The sequence below is a fragment of the Monodon monoceros genome, unplaced genomic scaffold, assembly GCF_005190385.1.
Source record: "Monodon monoceros isolate NGI ecotype Baffin Bay Population unplaced genomic scaffold, NGI_Narwhal_1 Super_Scaffold_21, whole genome shotgun sequence".
NCBI lineage: Eukaryota > Metazoa > Chordata > Mammalia > Artiodactyla > Monodontidae > Monodon > Monodon monoceros.
Window position 1 is genome coordinate 63,017,445 of NW_021703778.1, and position 20,320 is coordinate 63,037,764.

Consider the following 20,320-nt stretch of genomic DNA (forward strand, 5'->3'; position numbering starts at 1 on the left):
TCCGGACGCGCAGGCTCAGCGGCCATGGCTCACGGGCCCAGCCGCTCCGCGGCACATGGGATCCTCCCGGACCGGGGCACGAACCCGTGTCCCCTGCATCAGCAGGCGGACTCTCAACCACTGCGCCACCAGGGAAGCCCCATAGAGTACATTTTTATTATCCCTATCCTTCAAACCCCCATCACGTCCCACTTAAATCCTATGCTCTACTTGCCTATAAGGTCATGCCAACCCCCCCATACAACACAAAAACGTATAAATACATACATAAAATTTAATTAATCTATCCAACAAAGTATGAACATTTCAGTGCTCAAAGTAAGACAGACCTAGAAAATAAACCCTAATTATACCAATGAATTACTTAGATATATACCACTTATACAGACAGACATCTCCCTAGATCTATTGGCCATTTTTATTAAAATGTTAACACTAAATGTAACATAAATCACACAAAACTATATATACATTACTTTACTAAATAAACACAACCTGCTATGGAGCTTAAAACCTTAAGCAACACACTGAAAATGCCTAGATGAGTTTATTAACTCTATAACCTTTCTATTAGTTTGTAATAGAATTACACACGCAAGTGTGTGCACCCCAGGGAGAATGCCCTCTAAATCATTAAGATTAAAAGGAGCAGGTATCAAGCACAGTAACAGTAGTAGCTCAAAATGCCATGCTTAACCACACCCCGACGGGAAACAGCAGTGATAAAAATTAAGCCATAAACGAAAGTCTCACTAAGTTATACTACCTAGGGTTGGTAAGTTTCGTGCCAGCCACCTCAGTCATACGATTGACCCAAATTAATAGGAAACCTGGGTAAAGCATGTTAAAGAGTAATAAAAAATAAAGTTAAATTCTAACTGAGCCATAAAAAGCCAGAGCTAAAATAAAAATAAACTACAAAAATGACTTTAGTATTTCCTAATTACATGACAGCCAAGACCAACACTGGGATTAGATACCCCACTATGCTTAGCCCTAAACCCAAATAATTATAATAACAAAATTATTCACCAGAGTATTTACTAGCAGCAGCTTAAAACTTAAAGGACTTGGCGACGCTTCACGCCCCTCAAGAGGAGCCTGTTCTATAATCGATAAACCCCGATGAACCTCACCAAGCCTTGCTAATTCAGTCTATATACCGCCATCTTCAGCAAACCCTAAGAAGGAATAAAAGTAAGCATAAATATTACACATAAAAACTTTAGGGCAAGGGGTAACCTATGGGATGGGAAGAATATATTCTATTTCAAGAATATATTTCTCACACACGAAAGTTTCTATGAAAACTAAAAACCAAAGGAGGAGTTAGTAGTAAATTAAGAATAGAGTGCTTAGTTGAACAAGGCCATGAAGCACGCACACACTGTCCGTCACCCTCCTCAGGTATTATAACAACTTTCTATAACCTGTTAACAAACACCAACTCTATGAGAGGAGACAAGTCGTAACAAGGTAAGCATACTGGAAAGTGTGCTTGGATCAATCAAAGCATAGCTTAAATAAAAGCACCTCGTTTACACCTAGGGAATTTCATAATCTATGAATACTTTGAACAAATCTAGCTGAAACCTCCACAAATTTTACTAACACAAGCAAATTAAATAAATCATTCACTCAACATTTAAAGTACAGGAGACAGAAATTTAAAACCACCTTTGGGGCTTCCCTGATGGCGCAGTGGTTGAGAGCCCGCCTGCCGATGCAGGGGACACGGGTTCGCGCCCCAGTCCAGGAAGATCCCACATACTGCGGAGCGGCTGGGCCCGTGAGCCATGGCTGCTGAGCCTGCGCGTCCGGAGCCTGTGCTCCGCAATGGGAGAGGCCACAACAGTGAGGGGCCCGCGTACCGCCAAAAACAAACAAACAAAAAAACCCCACTTTTGGCGCTATAGAGAAAGCACCATAAGGGAATGATGAAAGAAGCATTACAAGTAATAAAAAGCCAAGTTTACCCCTTTTACCTTTTGCATAATGATTTAACTAGTAAACATTTAACAAAAAGAACTTACGCTAAATATCCCGAAACCAAATAAGCTACTTACGAACACTCTGTAGAACAAACTCATCTATGTAGCAAAGCAGTGTGAAGGTTTATAAGCAGAGGTGACAAGCCTAACGAGCCTGGTGACAGCTGGTTGTCCAAGAAAAGAATCTTAGTTCAACTTTAAAAATTAGCAAAAAATATTATAAACTTTAATGTATTTTTAAATGTTAATTTTAAAAGGTACACCATTTGGGACTTCCCTGGTGGTGCGGTGGTTAAGAATCCGCCTGCCAGTGCAAGGGAATCAGGTTCGAGCCCTGGTCTGGGAGGATCCCACATGCCGTGGAGCAACTAAGCCCAGGCACCACAACTACTGAGCCTGCACTCTAGAGCCCACGAGTCACAACTACTGAGCCCACGTGCTGCAACTACTGAGGCCCACGCGCCTGGAGCCTGTGCTCTGCAGCAAGAGAAGCCACCGCAATGAGAAGCCTGCACACCGCGACGAAGTGTAGGCCCCGCTCGCCGCAACTAGAGAAACCCCACGTGCAGCAAAGAAGAGGTGATGCAGCCAAAAATAAATAAATAAGTAAATTTATTTATTTTAAAAAAAGTATACCTTTTTAGAAATGGATACAACTTTATCTAGAGAGTAAAAATAAACACCACCATATTGGCTTAAAAGCAGCCACCAACTAAGAAAGCATTCAAGCTCAGCAATAACTTTACCTTAATACCAACAATAAGCAAATCATCTCCTAGCTGGACTGGACTCATCTATTAACCAACAGAAGCAATTATGTTAGTATGAGTAACAAGAACTATTTCTCCTTGCATAAGCTTACATCAGTAACTGATATTATACTGCTAGTTAACAGCCAATAAACACATCTCCACATTAAATTATTAAGTATGCTGTTAATCCAACACAGGCATGCACCCAAGGGAAGATTAAAAAAAAGGAAAAGAAACTCGGCAAACATAAACCCCACCTGTTTACCAAAAACATCACCTCTAGCATAACTAGTATTAGAGGGACTGCCTGCCCAGTGACAACTGTTAAACAGCCACTGTATCCTGACTGTGCAGAGGTAGCATAATCATTTGTTCTCTAAATAAGGACTTGTATGAATGGGCACATGAGGGTTTTACTGTCTCTTACTTTTTGGGGGGGGTCTGAACTGCCCAGCATGTGGGATCCTAGTTCCCTGACCAGGGACTGAACCCACGTCCTCGGCAGTGAGACTGTATACAGAGTCCTAACCACTGGACAGCCAGGGAATTCTTACTTTCAGTCAGTGAGACTGACCTTCTTGTGAAGAGGTGGGAATAATAAGATAAGACGAGAAGACCCTATGGAGCTTTAATTAATTAACCCCAGAAACCTAACTAAACCACCAAAGGATAATAAAATTTTCACATGGGTTAACAATTTTGGTTGGGGTGACCTCGGAGAACAAAAAAGCCTCTGAATGATTAAAGTCTAGACTTACTAGTCAAAATGTACTATCACTTATTGATCCAAAAAATTGATCAACAGAACAAGTTATCCTAGGGATAACAGCGCAATCCTATTTTAGAGTTCATATCGACAATAGGGTTTACGACCTTGGTGTTGGATCAGCACGTCTCTGTGGTATAACCACTATTAAAGGTTCGTTTGTTCAATGATTAAAGTCCTACATGATCTGAGTTCAGACTAGAACAATCCAGGTTGGTTTCTATCTATTATATATTTCTCCCAGTATGAAAGGACAGGAGAAATGAGGCCTATTTTTAAAAAGTGCCTTAAAACCAATTAATGATATAATATTAACTTAATTAATATATAGAAAATCTTACCCAGCAAGTTTTGTTAGAGGGGCAAGTCTGGTATTGCATAAAACTTAAACCTTTGTAACCAGAGTTTCAAATCCTCTCCCTGACAAAATGTTTATAATTAACATCTTAATACTCATTATTCCTATTCTTTTAGCCATGTGTTTACAGAATAATTGTGAATTCTTCTGTGCTTACAGAATTGTGAATCAAAATATCAAAAACTGATTTTTCAAATTCTAGGACAGTCTAGTCACTCGGTTTTTTTAGGGAACATGAACAGAGTATAGATACTTTCTTTGGCCTAGATGCAGAAATTGGCCTACATAAGGTACACTACACTAAAAATTCAGAGAGCAGACTCTGAAAGGGAGGTGCTGAATGATGATGTATTCACTGTTTTTACTGGACTGGGTACTCGCTACCCCTGGGACACTGAGATACGTGGGCAACACCCTGCCCTCAAGAAAGTGGAACACAAGAAGGTGAACAAGTCAATAAAACAAAGACCTACTCTCCCTGAATTAAGAAAATGAGAAATTATTTTTTTCATTCCCAAGTAGGCTCTCAGTCATACTGTCTGAGGGATCCAGTCTGATAAATGAGGCAGTAGGCCAGGGAGATGAGAAAAGTCCCATGTTCTACCACAGGTCTTCCAAGGGCTGAAGTCACTGGCGAAGGGTTGGTTTATTTAACTATATTTGCCACAACATAAGCACGCAGTCACTCTGAGGTTAACATTCTTCTAGTACTTTTCTTTCCCTTCCCCTCCTTCATACTTTCTAAGAGTTTCTAATGAAGTACAGCTCTTAGATGCTCTCGTAGGCACATGACTCGGATCCATAAATCTCACTGATTCTTGGACCAGGGATAAGAAGATCCAATCCTTTGAAAAAGTCTTCTCATTTCTCCAATGAACAGCACTGGGTCCTGTTTCTGCTGGGATTCATTCATCATTCCCCCAAAAAATCTCTCACAGACGCTCTCATAGTCTCTGTTTCTCATGGGCTCTAATACTGGAACCACCCTCTCATCGTCCTTTGGGAAACTTTTAGAGGACTCGTATTTCTTTGAACGTTTAAAGGCAGATTTCTAGATTTTAAAGACTTAGTGGGATGGTGGCAAACTCATTTTAATCTGAGTGCCTGTAATGTTAGATTGAGGTTCTGAGCTTCATGTGAGCTCCATGGTAAAAGGATACTGTGTCTGATTGCTCACATGTGACAGACTTGGCAGAGAGTGGCTGCCCTCGTGCCATGTATTTCCCATCCATGACTTGGTAACCCTTTAATGCTGCTTCCAACCTTTTCTGGACTAAAGATAGGGCAACAATAATTCAATGTAACAGCCAGTGGCTCTAATTCTTTCTCTGATGCCTGTGTCACTTTGACCACCGCAGGATAGAGCTATGGTATGCTCAGTCCCCTGGAGAGCTCCTTCAACCAAACTCCCGCTTTCAAGTTCAATCTTAGGGAATCTCTCAGATTGTTCCTGAGGTCTCTTTTTCTGCAGGTGGACTTCACACAGTGGGGGCTGGAAGAGTGGGGAGGCGAGGATATCTACTTTCACATGATCTACACCAGACATTAACAGAGGAAAAATGTCCCATCACTGTCAATGGAATGGATATTCTATCAAAATGGCTCTTTCATTCTCCAGGATTGAGATTAACTTTACCTGCTGAACGTGGTAAAATTTATTTCAGTGGCCTATGACCACCATCTATCAGCATCTGACCCCAATCTATAAAAAACAATAAGCATGATCTTAAGGCACTCTTAGGGGCTGTCTAAGAGATGTATATTTGCTGACATACAACCTGACTGAAGCCAAACACCATTACCCCTGTGACTGATTGGAGGGCGGCTGTAACTGAACAGTTTTATTTCCCTCCAGCAGCTGAGCTCCCTGACCAGGCGAGCTGAGCTGACTCGGCATTTCAAGTCCTGTTACCAGCTCAATGGTTCTCTTGTAAAAAAAAAAAAAAAAAAAAAAGCACCTCTTCATTTAGCCTCTCCATCTTGATCATTGCTGATGGGCTATCAATAATTTCAAGTTGGTTGAGCAGTTGGCTGAAGGTTAAATAAATTCTGCCGCCTGTTTGTACGATTGTACCCGAGTGGAAGGATTCCAATTTGAAGCAGTGTTCTTGCAAGTGCTCCTTGGAAATGTTTCTAGAGTCAAAAAAATTAAGAAATTCCATATCGAAGGCCGCCATGCACTTGAAATGGAAACACAGTTAGGAGCCACAAGAATGCAGACATGAACGAAATGGGTTTTTCTCTATTTCAGATTTTCCTCAGAGTAATCTAGAAGCCAAAGAACGCATGGAATTAATTGTTAGCAGGGAAAATTCTCAGAACCCTAAAGTCCTTTTCTGGATACTGGTATTTGTTTTTTTAAAAAGGAACCAAATTATATTTTCAAAAGTTTGGCCAGTAGCAGTAAGTGGAGGAAGGTGTATCATGAACTGTAGTCTTACTATATAAGGTTTTCAATTGCCAAACAGTAAACTTTTAAAATACTTTATTCACATTCAGGACATGTTTTTTTAAAGTAAAATTTGGTTCTGTTCCCCCACCCCCCATATTACAAAAATAATATGCATTGATTATGGCATATGACAAAGTACAGTTAAGCAAAAAAAAAAAAAATCACCATTGGAGTTAACTTCTCAACATTTTATTGTGTATCTTTCTAGCTTTTTCCATATATACTTACAGTTTCTTCTTTTACTAAAATGTGATTTTACAGACTATAAAATATTGCAGCTGTTTTATATATCTAATTTTAAAAAAGCATGTAGATGTTGTTAAGGATATATTTTTAGCTCCTGGAAATTATTTAAACTGTTTATTTGGTGAGAGTTTATGCTGTGAGAACCTCACAATAGGTTCCCCAAGAAACTCTCAACTTCTGGGGTCTTTTCTATGATACCACATTTCTTGATCTGTAATTTTCTAATTTCTGACAATAAAAGTGCATCTTGTTTGCCTAAGTCATAACTATTCGATTTTAGATAAGCTTATGCAAATTTCCAAAGATTTTTTTAAAGTTGCGATATTTGGGGCATTGCTTTACAAATAATAAAACCCTTCACTTCCTTTTGAGTAGTTTAGAAAGCACTTTTATGGACGTTTCATGTGATTCTCACACCCTGTGAGGTCTCCAGGATGATAGCACCCCCATTTTACACTTCAGTGGGCTTTGCACTGCCCCTTCTGCTTGTCACATATGAGGCTTTTCTACATAATGTGACTTACGCTATTTCCTATTCTCTGAAAATTCTGACATGGTAGAACTCAACTGTGATAAAACTTGGTCTTTCCACACTTTTCCTAGCTCTTTTAGGCACTTTTCATTCCCTTACATTTGTAGTCATTGCCATGGAAAAGATGAAGGTTAAGTTGTCTAGAGAAAGTGAAGACTACACAGTGTATTATCTTGATTCCTATGGCTTTGCTCTGCCTTGTGATTAACTTACCATGTTTTGCTGAGTGACAGGGGAAGATAATAATAAAGTGGAAATGGACATGAGTTTTAGTGATTTAGAGAGCTGCTACTCAACGTGTGCTCTGTAGGCCAACAGTATTGGCATCATTTGGGAGCCTGTAAGAAATGCAACAATATCAGGAACCATCCCGACCTACTGACTCAGAATTTCACTTTAAACAAGAGTCCCTGGTTATTTGCATATACATTAAAGTTTGAGAGGTGTCTTTCTAGAAGAATAGATTTCACAGGAAGAGTTAAAATGCTGAAGCTTAGTCATTTGTCACTGAGCATTTAAGTGATGTAATCTGACACAAAGACACTGAAGTCATTTTGATTTCTTTTAAAACAATCATCTCAAGGTATGGTACTGGCTTTTAAATTGTAAAAAGTGGCTTCTGGATGAATGGATAAAGAAGAGGTGGTACACACACACACACACACACACACACACACACTGGAATATTACTCAGCCATAGAAAAGAATGAAATAATGCCATTTGCAGCAACATGGGTGGACCTAGAGATTATCATACTAAGTGAAGTAAGCCAGACAAACACAAATATCATATGATATCACTTATATGTGGAACCTAAAAGAAAATGGTACAAATGAACTTATTTACAAAACAGAAACAGACCCATAGACATAGAAAACAAACTTATAGTTACTGAAGGGGAAAGGGGTAGGGGAGGGATAAATTAGGAGGTTGGGATTAACATATACATACTACTATATATAAAATAGACAACCAACAAGGACCTACTGTATAGCACAGGGAACTATACTCAATATTCTGTAATAACCTAAAAGGGAAAAAAATCTGTAAAAGAATATGTATACACACACACATATAAATGTGTGTATATATATGTGTGTAACTGAATCACTGTGCTGCACACCTGAAACTAATACATTTTAAATCAACTATACTTCAATTAAAAAAAACAAAATGAAACAAACAAAAAAACAAGTCAAAATGATAATGTTTTGGAGATACCAGGTAAAATAAAATGATTTAAAAAAAAAGTAGCTGTGGTCTGTTCCCTTAGCTTGTTCACTGATGTTGATCTCTCATGAGTTGGTTTAGGGTGCACCCTGAATAGATTTAGAAAGATGAATCAGATGACTTATCAAAGTCTCTTCAAGTTTAATAATACTAATAGAAAAGCAATAACAAAAAACTTCTAGATGACTTACTCTGCGCCAGGCACTGGTCTAAGCGTTTTATTTGCAGAAACTCACTTCATCCTCACGACAATCCATTATGATAGGTACCAGTAGTGCCCCATTTTACAAATGAGAAAACTGAGACTTGGCAGTGTTGAGTAATTTGTCCAAAACGATTCAGAGAGTAAGTAGCAGAGCTGGGAATTGAGTACAGGCTAACTAACTCCAAAAGTACATCCTCTTAATCACTCACTCTGCATATGACTATATAAAAACACAACACTTTCACCTTTTCTGTGAATTTGAAATATACTAATTTGAAATCATATAGTATAAAAATATAAGTTGACGCTCTCCTCTGTACAAAATTTTAAACTATGTACGTAATCTCAAATGAAAAAAAAAAACTGTCAAGTGTCTCACTTTGAAGTGGCCTGGTTGAGGGACTTGTAAACTGCGCTTATGCTATTGCCACATGGTGGCGTCACTCCAACTGGCAAGAAATACAAGCTATCCTTTGTCAGCCCTAAGGGAAAATCAGCCTTGAATTATGCTAGGCCTTTGGGAGTAACCCTCAAACACAATGTAACTCCCACAAATTTGACTGACTTACTGTAGGTCTGGTTCAGACTGTCTGGGTTAATTTCAAATGAAAACTTTCAGCTCTGTATATTATTTTCACTGTCACTTTGAGTTGTCACATTAATTTCAAAGTTCACCTCTCAGAAAGACAGTGAATTTGGGAAGAAAGGGCTGGAAAAGATTGTAACTCAGCAGTAACTCACCACTTTTTGTTTCTACCACCATATCTTAGCCAGACTTTGCCTGTGTAATACATGCATAAAAAACATGGCTCACGTGGCGTCTTCTTTGGGGGAACGATGCAAATTGTTTCAAATTAGACAGCAGACCATCCAACTACTTTTTGTTGTTGTTATGAAATTCACATTATTTTATTAATATCCTGTCTCACTATAAAATGTTCTATATGCATTTTATTAACAATTAAAGAGAATTCAAATTAACTTTGCTTAATAAAATTTTGTTTACTATATATTTATATTTTAACACCTTCTTTATGATACTGGAAAATACTGTGGAGGTTTGGATATTACTAATACAGGAAACCAGCAGATCCCCAGGGAATATTTTTCTGCTTGAAAAGTTTATGACCATGACGGCAACTGTCCTACTTCCTACAGCATGAGAATAACCAGAGAGACTCGTCCAAAGTAGGATTTCGTCAAGAAATAAAATCTAGACAGTTTTTCTATCGCTAAGGTGATCATAAGAACATTGGAGTCATACTTTACCGAACTAATTATCATTTTACCCTAAGTTCAAGGCACAAGTGAATTCCCCATAAGAAAACAAGTCATCTTGTGTCATTTTAAAACTGTCAGTTTACTCACAGGCCAGTCATTAATATATGTACCCATATACTAGAAATATAGACCTAATAAAACTGGAGGTTATGGGAAGTCATTACTTAAGACTGGCAGCTTTGGCAAACTGTCTCGATCAGTTTTACAGACTCAGGTCAAAAGTGTTCTATCGTAGTTGGAAGGGTTTCTTTCAAAAGATAGCTCACAAAATTAAAAAAAAATTTATTGACCAAAAACTACATATACATATAAAAATATGTATATTTAAATTTCTTCACTGAAGGCCCACAACCTGCCTTGTTGACACCATTTCTTACACTGTAAATGGAAGATGAACACCCACTAAAGAGAAAAAATGAAAAGAGGGTGATACTTGTTCTCCTCCCTGACCTCCAGCAGGTGTGACAAGGGACATAGCTGATGGCATGACGCTAAAGAGGCAGCTCAGTTACTGAGAGACAAGAGAGAGCACTCAGAGGTTAGCTCTGTGCCAACTTTTACTGAGAACTTACCATAAACTGCATACTGGACCCAGTGCCCAACACAGGAAACTTAACAGAAGAGCTTTAAGCACAAACGCTGGAGCCAGACTGCTTGGGGCTTTTATCCTGCCTCGACCACTTATTTGCTGTGTGACCTAGGACAGGTTACTTAACCTCTCTGGGCCTCAGTTCCCTCATCTATAAAATAGGGAGACTATTAGTACTGACCTCAGAAGGTTGTTATGAGGATTAAATGAGTTGATGTTTGTAAAGACACTTAGAACAGTATTTGGCACACTCTATTTATAGAGTGTCTTCTCCAATTCCCTTAAAGCCTGCAGTGAAGTCCACCTCATGACTCAACATGTGTGAACTTATCTTTTAAAACCACAAGTGAGCTTTAGTCACCCTCACTGCCTTCTGGATTGCATTCACACTCCTTGGTGAAGTACAGAGACCTTATACAATCTTTCTCTCCAGTTTCTGAACCTTATTTCCAGTCATCCCCTATATTCCAGATACACCAAACTATTTGCTCTTCCCCAAATCTGGCAAGTTCCATGCTTCCAAACTTTGCTTATACTGGTCCTTCTACATGAAATCCCTTTCCTCTTTATCTAGCTGGTGAACACTGTAAGGCTTAGCTCAACTGTTCCTTCCTGTAATAAGCCTTCCTGGGCCCCTCCTCTTTGCCTGTCCCTCCTCCCCCAGCATCAGCCCCCAACATGAATTACTCACTATTACATCCACCCTCCCCCTGAAACTGTTAGATGTCGTTACGTTAGCTGTCACTCTAGAGTATACATTTCTAGAGGTCATCTGTTTCCCCAAACATCTGGTAAATAACTATTTGTCACATGAAGGTTGATGATAATTCCTTACTATATGGTATTGCCTTTCAATGCAGCCCCACCTTCCATCTTTGACTCTTCCCGTCCTGGGTTTTGATCTTCCAGAGGAACCTAGTTTTTCTAGTTCAGTCTCTTCTCTGCGATCACCTGAATTGGCCTAAGCACCCACCTCTGGAGCCAGCCCACATAACTCCTTCTAGATAATCGGGGAGGTTGTTGAGTTTGTGCTGGATTCCAGCCCTATCGCTCCTGGCCTGGGCACTTATGTGCAGTGTACAGACCACTGTACTTTATGCTCCTGCAACCGCTTCTGATTTGAAGAAGGCTAGCTGCCTGTTATAGACTTTATCTCCCTGGAAACAAAAGGAATAAGCACAAAGTACTGTATTTTGGATTTAAATATTATATTGAAGAAATATATTTAATACAGAACATGAGAGCTGTCCCAGACACCTGTACTAGTCACTACCTCTAATTCCTTCTCTCTGTCTTAGGCAAATGTTGTAGAAATTCTTCCTTTTCCACACTCAGTACTGAGGTTAGTCATGAAACAAGCACCTGAATCATAGCGGCTGGCTTCCCTTTCAAATCACTAACCGGCCACTATTGTGTTACACTGTATGGCAATACGTGTTTTGGTATCAACATCAATATTTTTTCATGTTTTAAAGGTTTTTCCAGGGGGAAATTGCTAATCATGAGTACTTTGCTGTGAATAGAATCCAAGTTCTTAAGAGAGATTTCTGTTCCATATTCTTATTTCTCCGGCTTTCATGAAACATGATACTGGTACAGTAGAGTCATAAGAATGTAAGGTGTACTCAGAATGAATAGGGCTTTTCGTTTTTTGAATCTCTGTAACATTTGGAAGCTAATCAACTATCTCCAGTCAGCAGAGACCCTGAGTAGCCAAAAAAAGAAAAATTATTAGAAAATATGTTTCTTAGACATGGAGACAGAAACTAATGAAGTACCATGGGTAATTAATGTGTTTTGAACTTACAAATAAGCACTACGTCTTTGGAAGGTAAATAAATGAGGGACTGACATATTTTGATTTCACTTTCTGTTGTTAGGAATGACGTGTAGGACCACAGACATCGTTATGAACAGCAAGGACAGAAGAGAGAAATCTAAGGTGCCTCAATGATCATTAACATGAAAACATGAAGATGCCCATTACTTATTTTTAGTAAAGGGGGGGTCTGTGAGTCAACCATTTGGCCTGTTCCCAGAAAATGGGTCAAGATACTATCCTAGTATTTGCAAACCATACAACTGACAAGGGTTTAATTTCCAAAATATACAAACAGCTCATACAGCTCAACAATAAAAACCCAAACAACCCAATTGAAAAATGGGCAGAAAACCTAAATAGACATTTCCCCAAAGAAGATATATAGATGGCCAACAGGCACATGAAAAGATGTTCATCGTCACTAATCATTAGAGAAATGCAAATCAAAACGACAATGAGGTACCACCTCACACGGATCAGAATGGCCATCATTTAAAAAGTCTACAAATAGGGACTTCCCTGGCAGTCCAGTGGTTAAGACTTTGCCTTCCAATGCAGGGGATGAGGGTTCGATCCCTGGTCAGGGAGCTAAGATCCCATAGGCCTCGTGGCCAAAAAAAAAAACCAAAACCCAAAACATAAAAAAACCCAGAAGTAATACTGAAACAAATTCAATAAACACTTTAAAAATGGTTCACATCAAAAAAAAAAATCTTAAAAAAATGTCTACAAATAACAAATGTTGGAGAGGGTGTGGAGAAAAGGGAACCTTCCTACACTGTTGGTGGAAATGCAAACTGGCACAGCCACTATGGAAAACAGTATGGAGGTTCCTCAAAAAACTAAAAATAGAGTTGCCATATGATCCAGCAATCCCACTCCTGGGCATACATCCAGAGAAAACTCTAGTTCAAAGAGACACATACACCCCTATGTTCAGAGCAGCACTATTTACAATAGTCAAGACATGGAAACAATCTAAATGTCCATCAACAGATGAATGGATAAAGATGTGGTACATATATACAGTGGAGTACTACTCAGCCATAAAAAAGAATGAAATACTGCCACTTGTAGCAATGTGGATGGAACTAAGGGAGGTAAGTCAGAAAGAGAAAGACAAGTACCATATGATATCACTTACATGTGGAATCTAAAATAGGACACAAATGAACCTATCTACAAAACAGAAACAGACTCACAGACACAGAGAACAGACTTGTGGTTGCCAAGGGGGGTTGGGAGTTGGGAGGTGGGGGAGGGATGGAGTGCTAGTTTGGGGTTAGCAGATGCAAACTATTATACACAGAATGGATAAACAACAAGGTCCTACCGTACAACACAGGGAACTATATTCAATGTCCTGTGATAAACCACAATGGGAAAGAATATTAAAAAAGAATGTATATCTATATTATGTAATATATATATATAAACTGAATCACTTTTCTGTACAGCAGACATTAACACAACATTGTAAACGAACTATACTTAAAAAAAAAAGAGTAAAATACTATCCTACATGAAAGTATTGAGGTCAGTGCTCAGTGTTGCTCAAAAAGTTCTGAATGACTTTTTGTCTTAGGGTACATTCAACGTGAACCTTATCAGATAAATTGTGTTTGGTTTACGTTAAACATAGTGTGTGCTTTCAAAACTTTCTATAGTCATCACCATTCCTGGAGCAGTGAAAAGGAAATGACCAACTGGGTCATTCTGCCTCTATTCACCCTATTTCCTAGCCTGCCCTACAAATTTTCTTTTAGCTGTAAAACAGTTTTGTTGTGGATAAATGTTGGTGTTAGAATTCGTTTGCTTTTAAATCTTATTTAACACACTTTTTTTTCCAGTTGTGCTCTGAAAACACAGGTGGCAGGAAACAATCACTTATGGTGCGTGCTGTTTTGTGAGATGTACTTTCTCATACAAGCCTTCGAGGGAGGTGTTATTCTTTGCATTTTTCACACAAGGAAACCAAGTCTTGCAGTGGTATACATCTCTATGCAGTTGACCGAGGACTCTAACTCTCATATGACTCTTCCCCAAAGCCCAGGTTTCTGGGGTCACACCAGGGGTTGGCAAGCTATGACGCTGGGTTTGTTTTTTTTTAATTAATTAATTTATTTATTTTTGGCTGTGTTGGGTCTTCGTTGCTGCACGCGGGCTTTCTCTAGTTGCGGTGACCGGGGGCTACTCTTTGTTGTGGTGCGCGGGCTTCTCATTGAGGTGGCTTCTCTTGTTGTGGAGCACAGGCTCTAGGAGCACGGGCCTCAGTAGTTGTGGCACGCAGGCTCAGTAGTTGTGGCTCGTGGGTTCTAGAGCGCAGGCTCAGGAGTTGTGGCGCACAGGCTTAATTGCTCCGTGGCATGTGGGATCTTCCCGGCTCAGGGCTTGAACCTGTGTCCCCTGCATCGGCAGGTGGATTCTTAACCACTGCGCCACCAGGGAAGCCCTGTTTTTGTTTTTTTTTTTTATTTAGGTAAGATTGGTTTGTAACATTAAGTTTCATGTGTACAGCATTATAATTTGATTTCTGTATACACTACAAAGTGGTCACCACCAAAGGTCTAGTTCCCATCCATCACCATACAATTGTCCCACTTCACTCATTTCACCCTCCCCCCACCTCCCCTTCCCCTCTGGTAACCACCTATCTGTTCTCTGTATCTATTTATTTTTTTAAATAATTCCACATATGAGTGAAATCATACAATACTTGTCTTTCTCCATTTGACTAATTTCACTTTGCATAACCACCTCAAAGTCCATCCATGTGTGTATATATATATATATATATATATATATATATAACATATCTTCTTTACTCATTCATCCATTGATGGGCACTTAGGTACCTTCCATATTTTGGCTACTGTAAATAATGCTGCAAAAAATATAGGGGTGCACATATCTTTTTGAATTAGTGTTTTTGTATTCTTCAGATAAATACTCAGAAGTAGAAATGCTGGATCAAATGGTAGTTCTGTCCTTAATTTTTTGAAGAATCTCTATACTGTTTTCCATAGAGGCTGCACCAATTTACATTCCCACCAACACTGCACAAGTGTTCTCTTTTCTCCACATCCTCTTCAACACTTGTGATTTCTTCACTTTTGGATAATGGCTATTCTGACAGGTATGAGGTAATATCTCATCGTAGTTTTGACTTGCATTTCCCTAATAATTAGTGATGTTGAACATCTTTTCATGTGCCTATTAGCCATCTGTATGTCTTCTTTGGAAAAGTGTTTATTCACCTCGTCTGCACATTTTTCAATTGGGTTGTGTTTTCATTGTTTAGTTGTGTGAGTTCTTTGTGTATTTTAGATGTTAACCCGCTATCAGATATATAATTTACAACTATCTTCTCCAGTTTGGTAGGCTGCCTTCTCGTTTTGTTGCCATGCAGTAACTTTTTAGTTTAATGTAGTCCCATTTGTTTATTTTTGCTTTTGTTTCCCTTGCCTGAGGAGACAGATCCAAAAAGATATTGCTAAGACCAATGTCAAAGAGCATACTGCCTATGTTTTCCTGTAGGAGTTTTATGGTTCCAGGCCTTACGCTCAAGTCTTCAATCCATTCTTAGTTAATGTTTCTGTATGGTGTAAGATAGTGGTATGACTTCTGTTTTTGGAAAGTTTTACTGGGACACAGTCAAGTACATTCATTTACCTGTCATCTGTGATTGCTTTGTGCTATAATGGCAAAGCTGAATGGTCACAAAATCAATGTATGGCGCACAAGCCTAAAATATTTGGTAACTAGCCCTTTATAGAGAAAGTTTGCTAATTTTTGATAGTTCACTATTCCCAAGGAGCTTTCATGTGTACATCTTCTGAACAATAAATATACGGGAACAAGAAATTAGTGAGGTTTTTTTCCTCCAAAATTGCCCTTTTTTCTGATTTCAATATTAGTGTAAACTCTCCCTAAAAATTACAGAACACTATAAAGTAACAAAGAAGAAAATAATGACCATTTATAATTCTGCTATTTGGAGAACAGCTATGGCTGTTCTTCAAGACTTTTTCTATATGTACCTGTGCACATGTGATTTTTTTCAAAAATTAAATATTATATATGCTGCTTTGTTATTTGATTTTTCACTCGATATATTTGTACATTTTTTCATGCCAACAAACATGCATTCATATCATTTTAATGGCTGCATAGTATGTGCTTTTATGATTTCACTATAATTCATTTAGCTGATGAATTTTTGTTTATTTGCAGAAAGGAGAAACAATAAATTGCTTACTGCTAGAATAAGTTACAACACAAAGAACACTCTCCAAAATTATAAAGATTTCTTAATTACAGTAAAATTATAGGTGTATTTGCAATTTAATCTAGTATTGGGCTCATGTAAATGCAGACAAATCTTGAGATATGTAGAGTATTTCACCCTGTACTCTAGAATCCGTGAGGGTTATTTGAGCCTTTTCCAGTGACCCATGTTCAAGTGAGCATTTTACATTTGAGACCAGCGCTGTTGATATATCGCTGGTTCCACGCCTGGATGTTTTACTTCCCTTGTTATGTTAAAAGGGAGGCAAGCATGCTGTTTAATAACATGGCATAATTAGACTGTTATACCAAATAATAGCCACATCTACAATAGTGTTTTGGCCTGGAATGTAAAACAGTACACATTGTGGCATAGGGGAAGGGCTAGTGATCGTTAAATACCAACTCTTCATTTTATAAATGAGGAAATGGAGCTCAGGGAGCTGACTTGGAGAACGACGCTGTTTTCATTATTAAGTGTTTTTGTGAAGCTTTAAAAATAGCCCGTTCTCCCTTTGAATGAACTCTCACTGGGAGCACCAGTCCATAATGCGGATAAAGGAGAGGTGTTCCAGCTGAAGCAGGGTGGAGGGCTGCAGTGCCTACTTGGCCTTCTCTTGTCTCCAGATGGGGGCCCCCCTGAGTTCAAGACCATCAGCACTATATCCGGATAGTCGTCTGGGTCTTGAATCCTAAATTGGGTTCATTTCACCTTCGTGCTCTCCTTCCCTCCCCTTTGCTATGTTAAGAAGAGATTTCTAGCCAAAAGGGAAATTTGATTGGGAGTTACTTCTTCCTTGTCCATCAACCGTGTCTCGCCAGAAGGGGAGGACTAATATTTGGGATTAAATACATAAAAGTGTTTGTTTCATGCAGACTTAGTCTTAAAGGTCAGAAAAAAAGACACTTTCCTTTGACATTGTTCCAACTTCAGAGCAGTTTCTGGTGATGAATATTATGTTATTAATGGTCAAATATATTGGATGAAACATTCATTTTTGCTATTCAGTGGCACTTTGCCACAGGAGTGATCACAAAAATTTACTACAATTTTGAGGACATTTTAATTCCAACATTTTATGAAAGGTAAACCGTTCTATTACCTACTCCAGTGGCATAAATAAGGATTATTAAAAGCCACCTAGAGTATTACTTTATTGACGTTTCTCACCTGCACATCCTATAATATACTATGTTTACCTTGGAATGACAATACCTCGCAGCACAGAAAGAAAACTGAAAACCAGATCTTCTCTAAGAGAAAAGCAAGATCATTATGTAAACAGCAGCCGGGTCTCATCCAGAATATGTCACATAAATATCGCACCATCAAACAAGAAATGTAAATTACTGTACATACACAGTAATTGAAAATTGTATTATACATTAGTGGAGCTGCCCATTTATCTAATCACAATCAGTTCCCATAAAATCTCATTTAGGAAAGTTGAGCGCAACTCAGGGGAGGTGGCTATGGGAATTTCAATCACGGAAATCTAAGTCCGGATTGAGATCTCATCACGTTCTGCGAATCAGTTTTTGCCGCTCCTCAGGCATACATTTCAAATCTCTCAACTTATCTATATCTGAACTGACCAGCCCGGTCTCTCAACTGGGGAGAAGACAAAAGATCAGACAGCATTCATGACCTTGTTTCTAAGTCCTCCTTCAAAGACAATGCTCACGGCGCCACCTAAATGTTCTCTTGGCTTTCTCACCTTTCTCTGAGCTCTCTATGGGCCACACCTCTCTGTGGTCACTTACATTCATTCATTTGTTCAAAAAATTTTTTCATTCAAGAAATACGTACCTAGCGCCTTATATGTCCAGGTTTTGCACTATCGGCTGAGGATGTAAAAGGGTTGAAGCATTCTCCCTGCCTTCAAGGTGCTGCCAGTTTAGTGGGGTTAATAGAAGTCATCAAACAATTGCACCAACATATGTGTGATTTCAAGCTGTGATGGGTGTGAAAGAGGAAAGATAAAGGGTGCTATGAGAATGTAGAACAGATCTAGCTTTGTGGGGAGCATTTACCCAGGAGTAGGTACAGGGGGGGAAGGAACCAATACCAGGCAGAGAGGATACCACATGTAAAGGCTTGGAGGGGAGAAGAAGCTTGGAGCAAAAAAAAAATACTGAATCGAGGCTGGTATAGCTGGAGCCCAGTGGGCAAGGGAGAGAGACTAGATGAGGCTGGAAGCTGATGGTGGGGGAGGGGCCTGCAAAGCCAGATAGGCCAGAGTTAAGGATTTCGGATTGCATTTGGAAACCACTGAAAAAAATTTTAGAACGTGGAGGTGTGGAGATGAGATCAGCAGAACCTGACTGGCATTTAAAAAGATCCCTCAGGCTACAGAGTAAGAGAAGAGTAGGGAGGCAAATCTGGGGGTGACTGCAATGCAGGGGAAAGAGTGGTAACTCCGCAAAGGATTGACATTGAAGGAAATAGAAGTGAATGGCTTTGAGAGTTAAAATCAACAGGACTAGGGATGGATTGGGGGTTGGGGCCAGTGAGGGGGAGGAAGGTATCAGGGATGCTTCTCAGGTGTGTGCCTTGAGTATCTGGATATATGGCATTGCCAAGCCCTGAGACGGGAACAGAAAAGACGCAGCCTTACGGTGCCATCACATTTGCCTCCATCGCTGTACTTATCGCCATAAACGAATAAGTTGTGGACCATAGCTCTTCCCCATAATGATGACAAATGAAGGGACTGAAGCTACTTCCCAGCAGTCTCCGAGAGAACACTGTGAATTCCCCTTCTGAATTTATCAATATAAAACGCGTTAATGGATATTAATATTAGGTCATGGTAAGTATGAACACAGTTGCCTTGGAATCTATCACCAACTTCCAGGAAAGCTTCACTATCATCCTCTTAGATTTTCAACGGATAAAACACACAGGCTTTTAGAAATTTCCTCTATGCAATGCCTTGATTATGCATTCTGATGAGACAGAGTATATTTCTGAACCATCATGAACAATAATAATCATAATCCATTTTAATTTATGGACAATCCATGCCTTGAAGGCCTCTCGGCATTTAAACAGAAAACAACTAAGAGAGTAACTTAAAATCAAACAAGGCAATATGCCCAAATAAATAAATCCCAGAGTTGGTCCATAAGTAAACGCCTATACCCAGGACTCAACATTAAAGAAGTGCTATATATAAAACTGGCAAAGATTTAAAAGAAAAGTCAAAATTATTCTTCTTACCTGGAAGTATCCTGCAGTCACTGGGCTAAGTAGGAAGACAGAGCCTGGACCCTTGGCTACTTTACATACATGATTGTTCTGTGTAGCCAACACCTATCAGAATGAAGGCTGCCTATCACCTTCTGCTAACCTCACCAAGAGAAGCATCACTATTCCAACTCCCCGCTTTCCCTGCAGCCAAGATATAGGCCTGAGAACTAGGCTCCACCAAACAGATGCACCAGGAGGAGACTTCGATTTACCTGAGCTACCCGAGAAACACCTGTGTGTAGCATTTTCATTTTTACAGGTGGGGTGGGTCGCACAGTTGCCTAGCTTTTTGGTACAGCAAAGGCAACGGGGATTTACCCAAGTGGCTTCAAGGGTAAAGTCCTGGCGCAGAAGTGGCTGTAGGGGCAGAGAGGCGGTATCCTCAGCTGGTCAGGGAGGCAGCAGTAGTGATGGCGACTTCTCACCTGGCCAGGTGCCTTAGGCCTTGCTCTGGGGAACCTAGTCTCATGCTGGTCCTCTAGCCTTTTCACCAACTCTTTTAATTACCCAGTATCCCTCCCCACCCCTCTCTGATGAACACCTGTATTATATTCA